This window comes from Pelobates fuscus, chromosome 9, assembly GCF_036172605.1.
Source record: "Pelobates fuscus isolate aPelFus1 chromosome 9, aPelFus1.pri, whole genome shotgun sequence".
In the NCBI taxonomy this organism is placed as follows: Eukaryota; Metazoa; Chordata; class Amphibia; order Anura; family Pelobatidae; genus Pelobates; species Pelobates fuscus.
In genome coordinates this window covers 164316819-164335275 of record NC_086325.1, presented here as the reverse complement: position 1 = coordinate 164335275, position 18457 = coordinate 164316819, and positions in this window count along the sequence as shown.

Below are 18457 nucleotides of genomic sequence, written 5' to 3'. Positions count from 1 at the left end.
GGTGAGGGAAATGTTATACACTATTCGTCTGTACCATGCACAAGGAGGGTGAGGGAAATGTTATACACTATCCCTCTGTACCATGCACAAGGAGGGTGAGGGAAATGTTATACACTATCCCTCTGTACCATGCACAAGGAGGGAGAGGGAAATGTTATACACGATCCCTCTGTGCCATGCTCAAGGAGGGTGAGGGAAATGTTATACACTATCCCTCTGTACCATGCACAAGGAGGGAGAGGGAAATGTTATACACTATCCCTCTGTACCATGCTCAAGGAGGGTGAGGGAAATGTTATACACTATCCCTCTGTACCATGCACAAGGAGGGAGAGGGAAATGTTATACACTATCCCTCTGTGCCATGCACAAGGAGGGAGAGGGAAATGTTATACACGATCCCTCTGTGCCATGCACAAGGAGGGTGAGGGAAATGTTATACACTATCCCTCTGTACCATGCACAAGGAGGGAGAGGGAAATGTTATACACTATCCCTCTGTGCCATGCACAAGGAGGGAGAGGGAAATGTTATACACTATCCCTCTGTACCATGCTCAAGGAGGGTGAGGGAAATGTTATACACTATCCCTCTGTACCATGCACAAGGAGGGAGAGGGAAATGTTATACACGATCCCTCTGTGCCATGCACAAGGAGGGTGAGGGAAATGTTATACACTATCCCTCTGTACCATGCACAAGGAGGGAGAGGGAAATGTTATACACTATCAGTCTGTGCCATGCACAAGGAGGGTGAGGGAAATGTTATACACTATCCGTCTGTGCCATGCACAAGGAGGGTGAGGGAAATGTTATACACTATCCCTCTGTGCCATGCACAAGGAGGGAGAGGGAAATGTTATACACTATTCGTCTGTACCATGCACAAGGAGGGTGAGGGAAATGTTATACACTATCCCTCTGTGCCATGCACAAGGAGGGAGAGGGAAATGTTATACACTATCAGTCTGTGCCATGCACAAGGAGGGTGAGGGAAATGTTATACACTATCAGTCTGTGCCATGCACAAGAAGGGAGAGGGAAATGTTATACACTATTCGTCTGTACCATGCACAAGGAGGGAGAGGGAAATGTTATACACTATCCGTCTGTGCCATGCACAAGGAGGGAGAGGGAAATGTTATACACTATTCGTCTGTACCATGCACAAGGAGGGAGAGGGAAATGTTATACACTATCCGTCTGTGCCATGCACAAGGAGGGTGAGGGAAATGTTATACACTATCCGTCTGTGCCATGCACAAGGAGGGTGAGGGAAATGTTATACACTATCCCTCTGTGCCATGCACAAGGAGGGAGAGGGAAATGTTATACACTATCCGTCTGTGCCATGCACAAGGAGGGAGAGGGAAATGTTATACACTATCCGTCTGTGCCATGCACAAGGAGGGAGAGGGAAATGTTATACACTATTCGTCTGTACCATGCACAAGGAGGGAGAGGGAAATGTTATACACTATCAGTCTGTGCCATGCACAAGGAGGGTGAGGGAAATGTTATACACTATCCCTCTGTGCCATGCACAAGGAGGGAGAGGGAAATGTTATACACTATCCCTCTGTGCCATGCACAAGGAGGGAGAGGGAAATGTTATACACTATCCCTCTGTGCCATGCACAAGGAGGGAGAGGGAAATGTTATACACGATCCCTCTGTACCATGCACAAGGAGGGAGAGGGAAATGTTATACACTATCCCTCTGTGCCATGCACAAGGAGGGAGAGGGAAATGTTATACACTATCAGTCTGTGCCATGCACAAGGAGGGAGAGGGAAATGTTATACACTATCCCTCTGTGCCATGCACAAGGAGGGAGAGGGAAATGTTATACACTATCCCTCTGTACCATGCACAAGGAGGGAGAGGGAAATGTTATACACTATCCCTCTGTGCCATGCACAAGGAGGGAGAGGGAAATGTTATACACTATCCCTCTGTGCCATGCACAAGGAGGGAGAGGGAAATGTTATACACGATCCCTCTGTGCCATGCACAAGGAGGGAGAGGGAAATGTTATACACTATCCCTCTGTACCATGCACAAGGAGGGTGAGGGAAATGTTATACACTATCCCTCTGTACCATGCACAAGGAGGGAGAGGGAAATGTTATACACTATCAGTCTGTGCCATGCACAAGGAGGGTGAGGGAAATGTTATACACTATTCGTCTGTACCATGCACAAGGAGGGAGAGGGAAATGTTATACACGATCCCTCTGTACCATGCACAAGGAGGGTGAGGGAAATGTTATACACGATCCCTCTGTGCCATGCACAAGGAGGGAGAGGGAAATGTTATACACTATCCCTCTGTACCATGCTCAAGGAGGGTGAGGGAAATGTTATACACTATTCGTCTGTACCATGCACAAGGAGGGTGAGGGAAATGTTATACACTATCCCTCTGTACCATGCACAAGGAGGGAGAGGGAAATGTTATACACTATTCGTCTGTACCATGCACAAGGAGGGAGAGGGAAATGATATACACTATCCCTCTGTGCCATGCACAAGGAGGGAGAGGGAAATGTTATACACTATCCCTCTGTACCATGCTCAAGGAGGGTGAGGGAAATGTTATACACTATTCGTCTGTACCATGCACAAGGAGGGTGAGGGAAATGTTATACACTATCCCTCTGTACCATGCTGTAGCGGTACTTACCTTATCCGGGGGCCGGACGCGGTCCTCTCTTCAAGCCGCGCGCGGTCCTGCGGCTGCACGAGCCGCGCGCGGCTCGTCCGACTGTTCAGACAGGAAGGCGGGCAGTGACCGCGAGAAGCGGTCACGTGTCCCGCCTGCAGCTAAGAGCGCGCCGCGAATCTCGGGCGCGCTCTTAAAGAGACAGTGGGAGCCTAAATTGCAAAAAGGCTCCCATTGGCTCCTGTCATGCCAATCACCCCATACACTTACCTGTTGGGGGAGTGGAAGTGACAGGAGCCAATCACATTAGTTTGAAGGCTACTTATACTTACCCTTTTCCCTTAGTTCGTTGCCCTATCGTGGTTTCTGCTACAGTTCCCTTTAGTGCTTGTTGTGTTCAGTTGTGTTTCTCCGTATTTGACCTTGGCTTTGTATTCTGACTTCGTTTTCGCTTTATCCTATTCTGTACTGTTTGCCGGCTTGCTGATTCCTGTGTACCAGTCCACGGCTAGTTTTCGTTTACGCTGTCTCTTTGTGCCCTTGACCTCGGATCGTTCCTGACTCTGTTTTATCCTATTACGTCGAGTCCGGCCACTCTAAGGTCCGGTAGACGTATCTCTCCTCTGTACTGTCTTCTGTTAGGCTGGATCCTGCGTGTAGGGGTATATACTCGTTACATTACGATAGGGCCATGGACCCCGCAGATTTAGCTCAACAGATGGCGACCCATGAGGCTAGATTTGTAGAGCAGGATCACCGTATGGATCAAATAGCTCAGGCTCTCCAGACGCTCTTAGCTAGAACCATTCCAGCAACCGCACCTAACCCTCCTGCACCCCTGCTTCCTGAAGCATCGACTATGCCTAACGCTACAGCACATTTAACGCCTCCTCCTAGGTATGGAGGGGATTCTAAGACATGCAGAGGGTTCATTAACCAAATAGAGTTTCATTTTGAAATGTATCCACGTTCATTTCCCACAGAGAGGTCTAAAGTTGGGTTCTTTATGCACCAACTTACCGACAAAGCACTTGAATGGGCAAACCCTATTTGGGAGGCTAATGGACCTATGGTGCATAACTTTCACAGTTTCCTAACAGCTTTTCGCAGAACTTTTGATACTATGAAAAGGTCTAAGAATGCCGCTAGAGCATTAATGAGGGTTAAACAGGGTTCTAGGTCTGTGGCTGATTACGCTATACAGTTTCGTACCCTTGCCTCACAGGTCGATTGGACCAATAATGGGTTAACTACGGCCTTCATGGAAGGTTTATCAGACTCTATATTGGATGAGGTAGCAGCTAAGGAGCTTCCTATTGCCTTAGAGGACCTTATTGACTACCTCATCGATATAGATAATAGGATTCGTGACAGGCTCTATACTAAGAACAGGAATAGACGTTTTGTTACACCTATTCAACCCAGAGTTAATATACCGGAGAGTGTTAAAGTATCTGAAGAGGAACCTATGCAATTAGGGGTTGCCAAACTCTCAGATACTGAGAAATTACATAGGAGAAGGGAGGGACTCTGCCTATATTGTGGTAAGAGAGACCATATGGTAAAGGAGTGTCCTCTGCTCCCGGAAAACTCTCGCACCTAAGACCTTATAGGGGACTGGCCTTGGGTGTGATTTCTAAGTCTCCTACATTGCCTCCTAACCGACTGCTTCTCCCTGTTTCTTTACATATGGGAGAGAGTTGTATAGTTGAAAACATAGACGCCCTGGTTGATTCTGGGGCAGCCGAGAACTTTATAGACTCTGGTTTTGTAAAGAGAAACAATATTCCCATCAGAGAGAAGGAGATACCCTTGGCCGTTGAGGCCATAGATGGTAGACCATTGATATCTCCTGTTGTTACTCACGAGACTGCACCGCTACACATGTACACAGGGGTTCTACACTATGAAACCATTCGGTTCCAGGTCATCACCTCTCCCTCTTCACAGTTGGTGTTAGGGTATCCATGGTTACGTGCCCACAATCCTATTTTTGACTGGGAGACAGGGCAGATAAAATCATGGAGTGAAGCCTGCCATGAGTCATGTACTATTGAAGTCACGCCTGTGAATTCTATTAACGTTCCTACTGTTCCTCCTTTATCTACGACAATACCCTCTCAGTATTTAACTTTAAAGACTGTCTTTGATAAAAGAGAGGCTGACAAATTACCGCCTCACAGACCCTACGATTGTGCTATTGATTTGTTGCCTGGTACTATACCTCCTAAGGGCAGGGTGTACCCCCTATCGGTTCAAGAAAACCGTGTCATGGAGGAGTACATTAAAGAGTCATTAGACAAGGGATTTATTAGAAGATCCTCTTCTCCGGCTGGAGCGGGGTTCTTCTTTGTATCAAAGAAAGAAGGTGATTTAAGACCTTGCATTGATTATAGAGGTCTTAACAAGATCACCATCAAAAATGCTTACCCTATACCTCTAATAACAGAATTGTTTGACAGGCTCAAACATGCTACGGTATTCACCAAATTAGATCTTAGAGGAGCATACAATTTGATACGTATTAAAAAGGACCACGAACAACAGAGAACAGAGTAGTGGAGGAGCTTAACATTTTAATGTTTCTCTCCATCCATGTCTTCCACAAAATGTCCTAAAAGGCAGGGTTCCAAACATGTTATACATGGACACCCTTTCTATATGCCAGTAGTTACAATACAGTCGGTTATGTTTCTCCATAAAATTCAATGTCTAGAAACACACTGGACATTACAGCCCAAGCAATATACATACTAACAAGAGGAATTAATTAAAGTGTTAATATAATGTTTATTACAAATTCTCTTCTTTAGTTCAAAATGGCCTCCGGACTTTTATTTCTTTCCAACTTTGATTTGTTATAATGTCATTATTCACTCATCCTACTCTTCTCTTTCTTGACAAGTCGAGATCCACCTGGAGTGAACCTGTATCATAGAGCAAATCATCATTTGCCCTTTTCTGATGCTCTATTTAATGCACAAGACTCTCTGTATCTGAAATGTAATGTATAAAAAAAGTCATATATATATATTTTCTACTGTCCTTTCAAGCACATGTATATAAGTGAAAATTTAAACAGAAAACCTATTGTGTTTTATTTTCTTGCCAAGGGCTTTGTTGGTTTTCTTAGATCTTAGGTAAATTCTACTTCTGTGGGGTGGGCAAGAGAAATGGCATTAACACACCTTTGATCTTAATATTTTTAAAGCTTCTATACACTGAAAAAAAAAATCTAGAACCTTACTGCTATTGGCTATTTACTACTCTTGGTATGTCTCAAGTTGGCTATTAGAGCGGTGGGTTTAATCCTAAATGTTAGTGAAAGTGTTGTTATTTTTGCTGATTTAATTTTATAAGCTTGTACCAAGGTTTTATGCTAGGTATGTATATTATATGGATGTAATTTTGTATCTGGTAAGCTCAGAGTTAATGATACTCAATTAACAATTTTGTTAAAACTGAAATAAACAGTGGTTAAAAATGAAAAAAAAAAAAAAAAAAAAAAAAAAAAAGGACCACGAATGGAAGACAGCCTTTAACACTCGGTCAGGTCATTATGAGTATACCGTCATGCCATTTGGGCTTTGCAATGCCCCAGCAGTGTTCCAAGAATTTATTAATGATGTCTTAAGGGACTTTATTCACTCATTTGTTATTGTGTACTTGGATGACATTTTAATATATTCTACTGACATTCACGCTCATCACAGACATGTTACAACAGTTCTGAAGACCCTTCTTGCTAATGGTCTTTATTGCAAATTAGAAAAATGTCTATTCGACCAGTCCGAGGTCCAGTTTTTAGGGTATTTGATTTCCGCCGAGGGTTTTCGGATGGATCCCCAGAAGCTCGCTGCAGTCATAGAATGGCCTCTGCCGCAAGGTCTGAAAGCCATCCAGCGTTTTCTGGGTTTCTCTAATTATTATAGACGTTTTATCAAAGGTTTTTCGTCTATAGTAGCGCCTATTACTCGTATGACTAAAAAGGATGGCAATACACGTGTCTGGTCTACTGAGGCACTTCAGGCTTTTGACTTTCTTAAAACTACGTTCGCCTCTGCCCCTATTTTACAGCATCCTGTCCCCTCATTGCCATATATACTTGAGGTTGATGCTTCCGATATAGGGGTAGGTGCTGTCTTATCCCAAAGAGAGTCTCCTGACAAGCCATTGCATCCTTGTGGCTTCTTTTCTAAACAAATGTCCAAGGCAGAGAGGAATTATGATGTGGGTAATCGCGAACTCCTTGCTATCATTTTAGCACTCAAAGAATGGAGACATTTGCTAGAAGGAACTAAGGATCCTATTCTCATATTTACAGATCATAAGAACCTATCCTACCTTAGCGAAGCTAAAAGATTGTCTTCAAGGCAGGCTAGGTGGTCACTGTTCTTGTCTCATTTTAATTATATAATCACCTATAGGCCAGGTGACCGGAACACCAAAGCGGACGCTCTGTCCAGACAATTCGAGACTATTGACAAACAGGAGATTGATGTCACTCCTGTCATTCCCCCAGACAGGATAATAGCAACTACTATATTGTCTATTTCCTCGTCCCTCTTGCAGGCCATACAAGCGAAACAAGGCATGGCACCCAGCGAGAGGCCTAATGATAAATTGTTCGTTGACATTCCCGAGAGACGGGATATTCTGTCACTTTATCACGATACTAAGACTGCTGGACATCCTGGTATTTCCAAAACAGTGTCAGCCGTTTCTCGGTATTTCTGGTGGGATACCTTACGTAAGGATGTTACTGACTATATAAGTGCTTGTACTACTTGTGCATGTATGAAAACCTTTCGTAGAGTTCCTTGTGGGCTGTTGCATCCATTGCCCGTTCCCGAGAGACCTTGGTCTAATCTATCAATGGATTTTATTGTTGAATTACCCCCTTCGAATGGTAACACAGTCATCCTAATGATAGTAGATCGGTTTTCCAAAATGGCTCACTTTGTGTCTCTTCGCAAGTTGCCCACTTCCAAGGAATTGGCTCTTATCTTCGCTAGAGAAGTGTTTCGATTACATGGTATTCCCTTATCTATTGTATCCGATAGGGGTAGCCAATTTATTTCCAGGTTCTGGAAAGCCTTTTGTTCGGAGATGGGTATTTCCCTCTCATTTTCTTCCGCTTACCATCCCCAGTCTAATGGAGCTGCTGAACGTGCCAACCAGTCTCTTGAGCAGTACCTCCGTTGTTTTGTGTCTCACCATCAGGACAATTGGTCTGACCTGCTTCCTTGGGCTGAATTTGCTCGGAATAATGCCACTCATGATTCTTCCGGCAAAAGCCCTTTTTACGTTGTCTATGGCCAGCATCCCGTTGTTCTTCCGGCTGCATTCTCCTCTCAGGGCATGCCAGTTCTGGATGAGCATTTGGCTGGTTTGCGTAATACTTGGGAGCAGGTTCAGCGTTCTTTGGTGGACTCTGCTGCCCGCCAGAAGGCTCAGGCTGACAAGCATCGCAGAGCGGCTCCTTCCTATGTTGTGGGGGACAGGGTTTTGCTTTCCACACGGAATATTCGCCTCCGGGTGCCTTCTATGAAATTGGCTCCCCGCTTCATTGGTCCTTATCGCATTATACATAAGGTTAATCCCGTTTCTTATGCCTTGGGTCTGCCTAAGAATCTGCGTATACCTAATGTATTTCACACCTCTTTGTTGAAGCCTTACGTACGCAACCGCTATACCCGACATACTCCCCCTCCCCCTCCTGTCTCTGTGGAGGGTCATGAGGAGTTCGAAGTATCTGCTGTTATTGACTCTCGTTTTCTTAGGGGTCGGCTTCAGTACTTGGTACATTGGAAGGGTTATGGGCCTGAGGAGCGCAGTTGGATTTCTGCGGATGCTGTTCATGCTCCCCGCCTTGTACGTTCTTTCCATTCGCGTTTTCCTGCCAGGCCTGGTCCTGCCCGCCCGGAGGGCGTGTCCTCAGGGGGGGGTACTGTAGCGGTACTTACCTTATCCGGGGGCCGGACGCGGTCCTCTCTTCAAGCCGCGCGCGGTCCTGCGGCTGCACGAGCCGCGCGCGGCTCGTCCGACTGTTCAGACAGGAAGGCGGGCAGTGACCGCGAGAAGCGGTCACGTGTCCCGCCTGCAGCTAAGAGCGCGCCGCGAATCTCGGGCGCGCTCTTAAAGAGACAGTGGGAGCCTAAATTGCAAAAAGGCTCCCATTGGCTCCTGTCATGCCAATCACCCCATACACTTACCTGTTGGGGGAGTGGAAGTGACAGGAGCCAATCACATTAGTTTGAAGGCTACTTATACTTACCCTTTTCCCTTAGTTCGTTGCCCTATCGTGGTTTCTGCTACAGTTCCCTTTAGTGCTTGTTGTGTTCAGTTGTGTTTCTCCGTATTTGACCTTGGCTTTGTATTCTGACTTCGTTTTCGCTTTATCCTATTCTGTACTGTTTGCCGGCTTGCTGATTCCTGTGTACCAGTCCCCGGCTAGTTTTCGTTTACGCTGTCTCTTTGTGCCCTTGACCTCGGATCGTTCCTGACTCTGTTTTATCCTATTACGTCGAGTCCGGCCACTCTAAGGTCCGGTAGACGTATCTCTCCTCTGTACTGTCTTCTGTTAGGCTGGATCCTGCGTGTAGGGGTATATACTCGTTACACATGCACAAGGAGGGAGAGGGAAATGTTATACACTATTCGTCTGTACCATGCACAAGGAGGGAGAGGGAAATGTTATACACTATCCCTCTGTACCATGCACAAGGAGGGAGAGGGAAATGTTATACACTATCAGTCTGTGCCATGCACAAGGAGGGTGAGGGAAATGTTATACACTATCCCTCTGTGCCATGCACAAGGAGGGAGAGGGAAATGTTATACACTATCCCTCTGTGCCATGCACAAGGAGGGAGAGGGAAATGTTATACACTATCCCTCTGTGCCATGCACAAGGAGGGAGAGGGAAATGTTATACACGATCCCTCTGTACCATGCACAAGGAGGGAGAGGGAAATGTTATACACTATTCGTCTGTACCATGCACAAGGAGGGAGAGGGAAATGTTATACACGATCCCTCTGTACCATGCACAAGGAGGGAGAGGGAAATGTTATACACTATCCGCCTGTACCATGCACAAGGAGGGTGAGGGAAATGTTATACACTATCCCTCTGTACCATGCACAAGGAGGGAGAGGGAAATGTTATACACGATCCCTCTGTGCCATGCACAAGGAGGGTGAGGGAAATGTTATACACGATCCCTCTGTGCCATGCACAAGGAGGGAGAGGGAAATGTTATACACTATCCGCCTGTACCATGCACAAGGAGGGTGAGGGAAATGTTATACACTATCCCTCTGTACCATGCACAAGGAGGGAGAGGGAAATGTTATACACGATCCCTCTGTGCCATGCACAAGGAGGGAGAGGGAAATGTTATACACTATCCCTCTGTACCATGCACAAGGAGGGTGAGGGAAATGTTATACACTATCCCTCTGTACCATGCACAAGGAGGGAGAGGGAAATGTTATACACTATCCCTCTGTGCCATGCACAAGGAGGGAGAGGGAAATGTTATACACTATCAGTCTGTGCCATGCACAAGGAGGGTGAGGGAAATGTTATTCACTATTCGTCTGTACCATGCACAAGGAGGGAGAGGGAAATGTTATACACGATCCCTCTGTACCATGCACAAGGAGGGTGAGGGAAATGTTATACACGATCCCTCTGTGCCATGCACAAGGAGGGAGAGGGAAATGTTATACACTATCCCTCTGTACCATGCACAAGGAGGGAGAGGGAAATGTTATACACTATCCCTCTGTACCATGCACAAGGAGGGAGAGGGAAATGTTATACACTATCCCTCTGTACCATGCACAAGGAGGGAGAGGGAAATGTTATACACGATCCCTCTGTACCATGCACAAGGAGGGAGAGGGAAATGTTATACACTATCCCTCTGTGCCATGCACAAGGAGGGAGAGGGAAATGTTATACACTATCCCTCTGTACCATGCACAAGGAGGGAGAGGGAAATGTTATACACGATCCCTCTGTGCCATGCACAAGGAGGGAGAGGGAAATGTTATACACGATCCCTCTGTACCATGCACAAGGAGGGAGAGGGAAATGTTATACACTATCCCTCTGTACCATGCACAAGGAGGGTGAGGGAAATGTTATACACGATCCCTCTGTACCATGCACAAGGAGGGAGAGGGAAATGTTATACACGATCCCTCTGTGCCATGCACAAGGAGGGAGAGGGAAATGTTATACACTATCAGTCTGTGCCATGCACAAGGAGGGAGAGGGAAATGTTATACACGATCCCTCTGTACCATGCACAAGGAGGGTGAGGGAAATGTTATACACTATCAGTCTGTGCCATGCACAAGGAGGGAGAGGGAAATGTTATACACTATCCCTCTGTGCCATGCACAAGGAGGGAGAGGGAAATGTTATACACTATCAGTCTGTGCCATGCACAAGGAGGGAGAGGGAAATGTTATACACGATCCCTCTGTACCATGCACAAGGAGGGTGAGGGAAATGTTATACACTATCAGTCTGTGCCATGCACAAGGAGGGAGAGGGAAATGTTATACACTATCCCTCTGTACCATGCACAAGGAGGGAGAGGGAAATGTTATACACGATCCCTCTGTACCATGCACAAGGAGGGTGAGGGAAATGTTATACACGATCCCTCTGTACCATGCACAAGGAGGGAGAGGGAAATGTTATACACTATCCCTCTGTACCATGCACAAGGAGGGAGAGGGAAATGTTATACACTATCCCTCTGTGCCATGCACAAGGAGGGTGAGGGAAATGTTATAAACTATCCCTCTGTACCATGCACAAGGAGGGAGAGGGAAATGTTATACACGATCCCTCTGTGCCATGCACAAGGAGGGAGAGGGAAATGTTATACACTATCCCTCTGTACCATGCACAAGGAGGGAGAGGGAAATGTTATACACGATCCCTCTGTACCATGCACAAGGAGGGAGAGGGAAATGTTATACACTATCAGTCTGTGCCATGCACAAGGAGGGTGAGGGAAATGTTATACACTATCAGTCTGTGCCATGCACAAGGAGGGTGAGGGAAATGTTATACACTATCCCTCTGTACCATGCACAAGGAGGGAGAGGGAAATGTTATACACTATCAGTCTGTGCCATGCACAAGGAGGGTGAGGGAAATGTTATACACGATCCCTCTGTGCCATGCAGAGAGACTGAGAGAAGACCCAGTAGAGCGAATGTTGGAATGTATTCCTTAGATTCAATTTTCCTGAGTATAAAAAAAAAGTAAAAAAAAAAAAGAAAGTAAGAAGCAGAAATTCAAAACATCTAGAGCAACATAAATGGTAATTATTCAATGTGTTCTACTACTAATAAGATGAGTTTGAAATGATAAGATCCTCTATCTGCAGTAAGAAAAGTACAAAAGAGTTCTGAAGGTCTTATAACCGCCCCGGTCATGTCCCTGCTAGTGTGCTATCCATACAGTTAGAGGGATACTTTTATCTTGAGCTAGGAATCTCATTGAATATTAATCAGAGACATAGAATTATACGTTTTCTCTAACCAGCTTGCCTTTGATCAACCTATTTATATGACATCTGTACAAAGCAGAATGCCAGAGAGACAGCTCCGGTGACGCAAGTTCGGTCTCCCTCTGAAACATGTGGATCCCGTTATTAACCCCTAAAATATAGGCATAGAGAAGACAAACATCTGAATCAAAGCTGTCAATCATTGCTTGAGCGTTAAAGAATAAGATATGGAAATAAATGCTGTATACATGATGATGAAGATAATCTATTAGCATGTTAAAAATGGATTAATTCTACTGGTAATCATGGAGAATGGGCAAGGCGAATAACAAACTGGAGGCCAAAACAAAAAATATTATTTACTTTTGTAAATCAATCTTTATTAGACTTTTACATTTAAGAAAAAGGGCTACAGAAAAGAAAAAAAGGAGGGCGGAAACACCCGCGGGAGGAGAAAATCATTCGTTTTAAGGTTGACAAGCGCTAACTCTCAGTGTCTCAAAAAGGGGAACGGAAAGGAGGTAGAAGTGTAGGGGGTGGCGCCAGAGGAACTGTAATCTCTCCTGTGTCTGCCTAGAATGGTGTACCAGGTTAGCATGTGTATCTGTGTATCCCTGGGTATTCACTACATGACCACCACATCTTATGTCAGATCTGTGTAAGGATCACGCACCACACGTGTATAAAGGAAACTAGGACGGTGAAGATATAAAGTCCTCCGATACGGAGAGCATTATCCAATGTGTCCAAAAACTCATGAATGTCTGCTCCTTCCCTGATGCGGCAAAGATCACGTCTTCCATAGAGCAAAGTTCCTCCATAACTGAATTCCATAGTTTTAGAGGGAGGGAGGTCAGCTGCCTCTAGTACAGGGGAATGAGGCTCGTCAAATACTTTTTTTTTTTTTTTTTTGAAGATTTGAAATATTTTCAGAAACAAAATAATATATAACAATAATAACATAAAAAGACACTTTGGACACAAAAGTATAATAGCCATTCAATAATATACAATATATATACAATTATACAATAATCGAGTTATACAGTGGGTGATACCGTTCAGTGATAGCAGAACCAATCTTCTATGATGAGCAGTGCTGTATTTATAGCGCGGCTAACAAGGATTTTGGCTTGGGTGTCACTTTAAAGAGGGTAGCAAAAAATGCCTCCACAATGCCCTGACAGATGCCTTGTTGGCCTTGATTCATGGGTGAGGAAGGGTTTTGAGGGTAAGGACGAAGAGCAGCAGTGACAACAGGTAACCTTGTCAAGTACCAATATGTATCTCAAAGGAATCCATGAAGGCCCTGTTGACACATATCCTGGCAGTCAGGGGGGCATACAATGTGGAGCATGGTGAAGAGAAAAGTCCAGTTAACTTGGTTAAGGGCCTTCTCAGTCAGTAGACAGTAGGAGAAGTCCATGGGATTCCGTCTTAGCTTGGTAAATCAGATTGAGCACCTGAATAGTGTTGTTTTTCACCCCTATTCACGGCATGGTCCTCATGAATGAGTGAGTTCAGGTGTGACTTTAAACGCATGGCCAGTATCTTTGTGAAAAAGTTTTATGTCACAATTTAAAAGAGAAATTGGGCAATAGTAGGCACAGGGCCTACTCCTTGCCCTCTTTAGCTCTTTGGGGATAATAGTAATATTGGCTGACAATTTTTGTTTTGGGATAGTCCTGCCCTCCAGGATTGCTTTGAACGCCATGACAAAGCGAGGGTAGAGGGTGACGCAATTTTTTTTTTATAATATTGTCAGGCTGTCAGGTCCAGGACTTTTGCCTGTCTATGTGGCCTTGACCTCCAGGGCTAGTTCTTCCTCAGTAAGAGGGTCTTCTAAGAGTTGGGCATCTGTAATGCAAAGTCTTTGTTGGTATGTGACTGGAGGTAATTACCCATCTGCATCTCACAACTTGCCAATGTATGTGGGAGCTCTGCGTTTAGCTATCATTTTAGCCAAGATAACACCACATTTATCAACATTTGTGAAAAAAGGCTTTGGATCTAGTGAGGGCTCTATTAACCTGAATAAAAATAGTGGCCTTTGCTACCCAGTTGGCAGAGCTGAGTTGATTTTATTTAAATTTCCAAATGATATTTGAAAAATACATTTGCCAACAGTGTTTACAGAGAAATGAGGCCATTAGTCAGTGTCACATATAACAAGGTTCTCTTCCGATGGCTAAGAATTTAATTGACAAAGGATTACATCTGATTTATAGAAACATCACTGGGAGAATGCCGTGATAACAAATTCCACTGACATTATTGGCTGTGTTCTATGGGATTCCTATAACACTGCGCTCATTGACCTATGTGTAATCACTTACACATTGAAACAAAATGTAATTAATCCAATAAATCTTCGAGCTGATAGGACGCCAATAGCGACTGCACTTCTCAAGGGAAAATCCCCATGCGATCTTATAGCAATCATTTTCTGTTTTGTGTTGTCACCTGTTTTTGTTTGAAGAGCAACAGTCATCAAATTTTCACTTCTTGTTTTTTAGAAGTTTATTACATTTAATTGAAGTTGACATATATATATATATATTTTTTTTTAACGAATGTATATTGATTTCAATAATTAGATTTTTTCTTTAAATTCACTTTTATTTTTCTGACTGAGCGGCCGTGTTGGGTCATACTTTACCGAAATCTGACCAACTGCTGCTCAACCTAATTTGCTGGTGCCGCAGGTACACACAGAGCAATCACAGCAGGAGGCAAGCTAGGTTAAGCAGCAGTTGGTCAGATAACAGTAGTATAAAAACATGGTTGACTAGGATACATTTTCCGATTTGTCGATTTTGTTTGAAAAAGTGAATTTTTAAAATTGACTTTGAATTCACTTTGGATCCTGACAACTCATTATTTATTAAAGACTGAATTTTTGCTAATTTAATTTGAATCCCAAAACTTGACTAAAGCCGAGATGGAGATTTTTATCCCCAAATCAAATATTTACCCTCCATTCTGCCATTTGGATTTAACGTGCTAAAATGATTAATGCTTTCAGTATCTTGAATCGATCTCCTGGTATTCATCCACTAAACACTAATTTGTAGTGAATCAAAACTGGAAAATTTCGGCGGCACCTGACCAACTGTGAGTGTAACGGACAAGGGGAACATTGTCTGGAACTGAGAGTGAATTTGAAATATAAATCAAAAATCATAGAACTGGAAGTATTACTAATTTCAGGATTTTCTAACTGCTCGTCTATTCTGGCCTTAAAGGGACACTATAGTCACCTGAACAACTTTGGCTTAATGAAGCAGTTTTGGTGTATAGAACATGCCCCTGCAGCCTCACTGCTCAATCCTCTGCCATTTAGGAGTTAAATCCCTTTGTTTATGAACCCTAGTCACACCTCCCTGCATGTGACTTACACAGCCTTCCATAAACACTTCCTGTAAAGAGAGCCCTATTTAGGCTTTCTTTATTGCAAGTTCTGTTTAATTAAGATTTTCTTATCCCCTGCTATGTTAATAGCTTGCTAGACCCTGCAAGAGCCTCCTGTATGTGATTAAAGTTCAATTTATAGATTGAGATACAATTATTTAAGGTAAATTACATCTGTTTGAAAGTGAAACCAGTTTTTTTTTCATGCAGGCTCTGTCAATCATAGCCAGGGGAGGTGTGGCTATGGCTGCATAAACAGAAACAAAGTGATTTAACTCCTAAATGGCAGGGAATTGAGCAGTTAAATTGCAGGGGAATGATCTATACACTAAAACTGCGTTATTTAGCTAAAGTAATTTAGGTGACTATAGTGTTCCTTTAATATTGGAACATTTGAAAAATAAAAAAAAACAAATGTAAAAATTTAAATTCACTTTGAAATCTCTGAATTTACTGAATTAACCTGTCACAGTTTTAGTCAAAATTTACCAATTTGCTTTTCATTACAATAGCGTGCACTAGAGTGTGACTTCTTAGGAATTTTTAAGGGTTTGAAGTGGTCATGGTGGCTGGAGCCCGTATGTGTAGTATTTCATTGGTTTAACCCCTCTGCCACTAGAAGTGTAGCTCCACGTCCGGCCACATTATTGGGTAGCCCGGAACACGGCTTCTGGGTTGGCTGATGTGCATTCTGTTCTAATTTGGGATCTGATACCATCACACACAGCATGATGGCGCCAGATAGCAAACTGCGGCATGGCACCCCCTCCGTGCCTCCCATTTATTCCCCTCAGCCTGCCATCCGTCCCCCCTTAGGAAGGGGGAGAAATGTCTGCTGAGGAGTATTGGGGTGCAGGGAGGATTTGACCTTAACACAGGAACGTAAATTATTTAGTAAATTCTTTTTTTTTTAACTTTTTTAAGGGGTGGTGGGGACCAGTATATTAAGATTTACTCTGATCGAAAACAGTGTTTCTTAAAACATCGTCTTTTTCTGTTTTTGTTTTAGTAACTTTAGCTTTAATATTATTTAGTTGTATTCACTTTCAATTCCGAACACATCTCTCTTCAGTAAATAACCCTGTCAGGACGTGTCTATAGGAGGTAAACAAAATGTAGTTATTGCAAGCATGCTGACATTGCAATCAAGTTCACGGCAGGTCACGTGTACGGTGCAAGATCCTGAACACCATTAAACCTACGGAGAGAGAATCAGTACACGATGGTCTCAGGTAGCAGTGATTTACAATGTGACAACTGCAGCTGTTTACTGTAACAATTTCCCAATCGATGATCCCCGTGTCATCTTGTTACAGGAGACATTAGCTGCTAACATTATTTGAGTTATGAACAGAGCCCAATGCTGAGGATTCTGGGAGAGATTAGTTCAATTTATTGACATGGGTTTTTGTTCGCTGCCCAGGGAAGTTGGTAAAGGAAGCAAACATTTTACGCCAGAATGACTGAGTTTGAAAAATAGCTGATGTGGAAAGTCTCTCCAAATTGGCCATATTGGCCTAAAATTTATAAACCCCCTTGTCAGTCTACAAAATTTATAATCCAGATTAAGGAACAGCGCACACATACAGATTAAGATTAGTGGGCAACCACTACGCCACAGTACCCCAATATCGGTGAGTCCTAATTCCAACGTGGGAGACAAATTAAATAGTGCTAAATAAGATAAAGTATATTTAAATAATCTGCAATGTAAATATATATAATGCAAAATTAATATGATAAGCGCAATTTAAAAAAAATGCAGTGTAAAAACTAAACAATTAAAGTGATAGTTCTTCTATGTATATACTCACAATGCATATCCTATGGTTGCTCAATGGAAACTATAATTAAAGTGACATTACTATCCAAAACCTCCTCAAATTTAATTTGTCTCCCACGTTGGAATCGGGGTACAGGGAAGTAGTGGTGGGCTTAACACAATATGGCCGTATGGTGGAACTGAATCCCCATATTTGTTTGCTGACATAGGCGATTTTAAGTAGCCTTATAAAATTGTAAACTATATTTTTATGTGTGCGCTGTTTCTTAATCAGGGCCTGAGGAGATAGCACAGCTAAGCGGACAAGGGCACATGTATGAGTGTGGGGATGAATGCTTGTGATTGGCTGTAAGTGTGTATGGGAGTGGTTATGTGTTTGGGAGTGGGGTAACGATCATCTTACCTCTTGGGAGACAGGCCAGCAAACAGCTTACCCTTACTCTGTTGCTCCTGTTTGTCCTGAGCCTTGGAAACTTTCTGCTTGAGGATGGATGTGGAAGCAATTCTGTCTGCCCTTAGAGCTTCAGTTGCCCTGGATGGGGGTAGGTGCCTCCGTGAGCAATTTGCTCACCTCCAGCCTGGTTTGGCTGCCAGTTTGGTTCCCTTCCCCCTCCCCCCCACGGCCAGGTCTCTGCTGGGGCCTCCCATAAGGCCACAGCACCTGCGGGCCGCACGAGCAAGGGCCGGCGCTCCCACCCGCTTGTTCGCCTGAGTCCTGATGCCGGACTTCGGGGCCATTATTAAAGCCCGGGCCCGAGGCGCTGCCAGGGCTGTGTGTCCGCTCCTCCTGACACACGGCCTGCTCCCCCTGAGCTTTCCAGTGTGCCCCACTCGGCAATGGACGGTGAGCCGGGGGTGCAAGAAGATGTCCTGCACAGCCCAGACAGCCTGGGGCGGTGCTGGCAGTGGTGAGTGGGGCCCACGGGGCACAGCTGTGCCACCATTGGGGGGTGAAGGGGGGTCCTCCCCAGGTTTTGGTATGTCCTCTGGGGACGAGGGTCGGCCAGGGGGGTCTGTCTGGGATCACGGCGACGTCCGGGGTCACCGGACCCCAGGA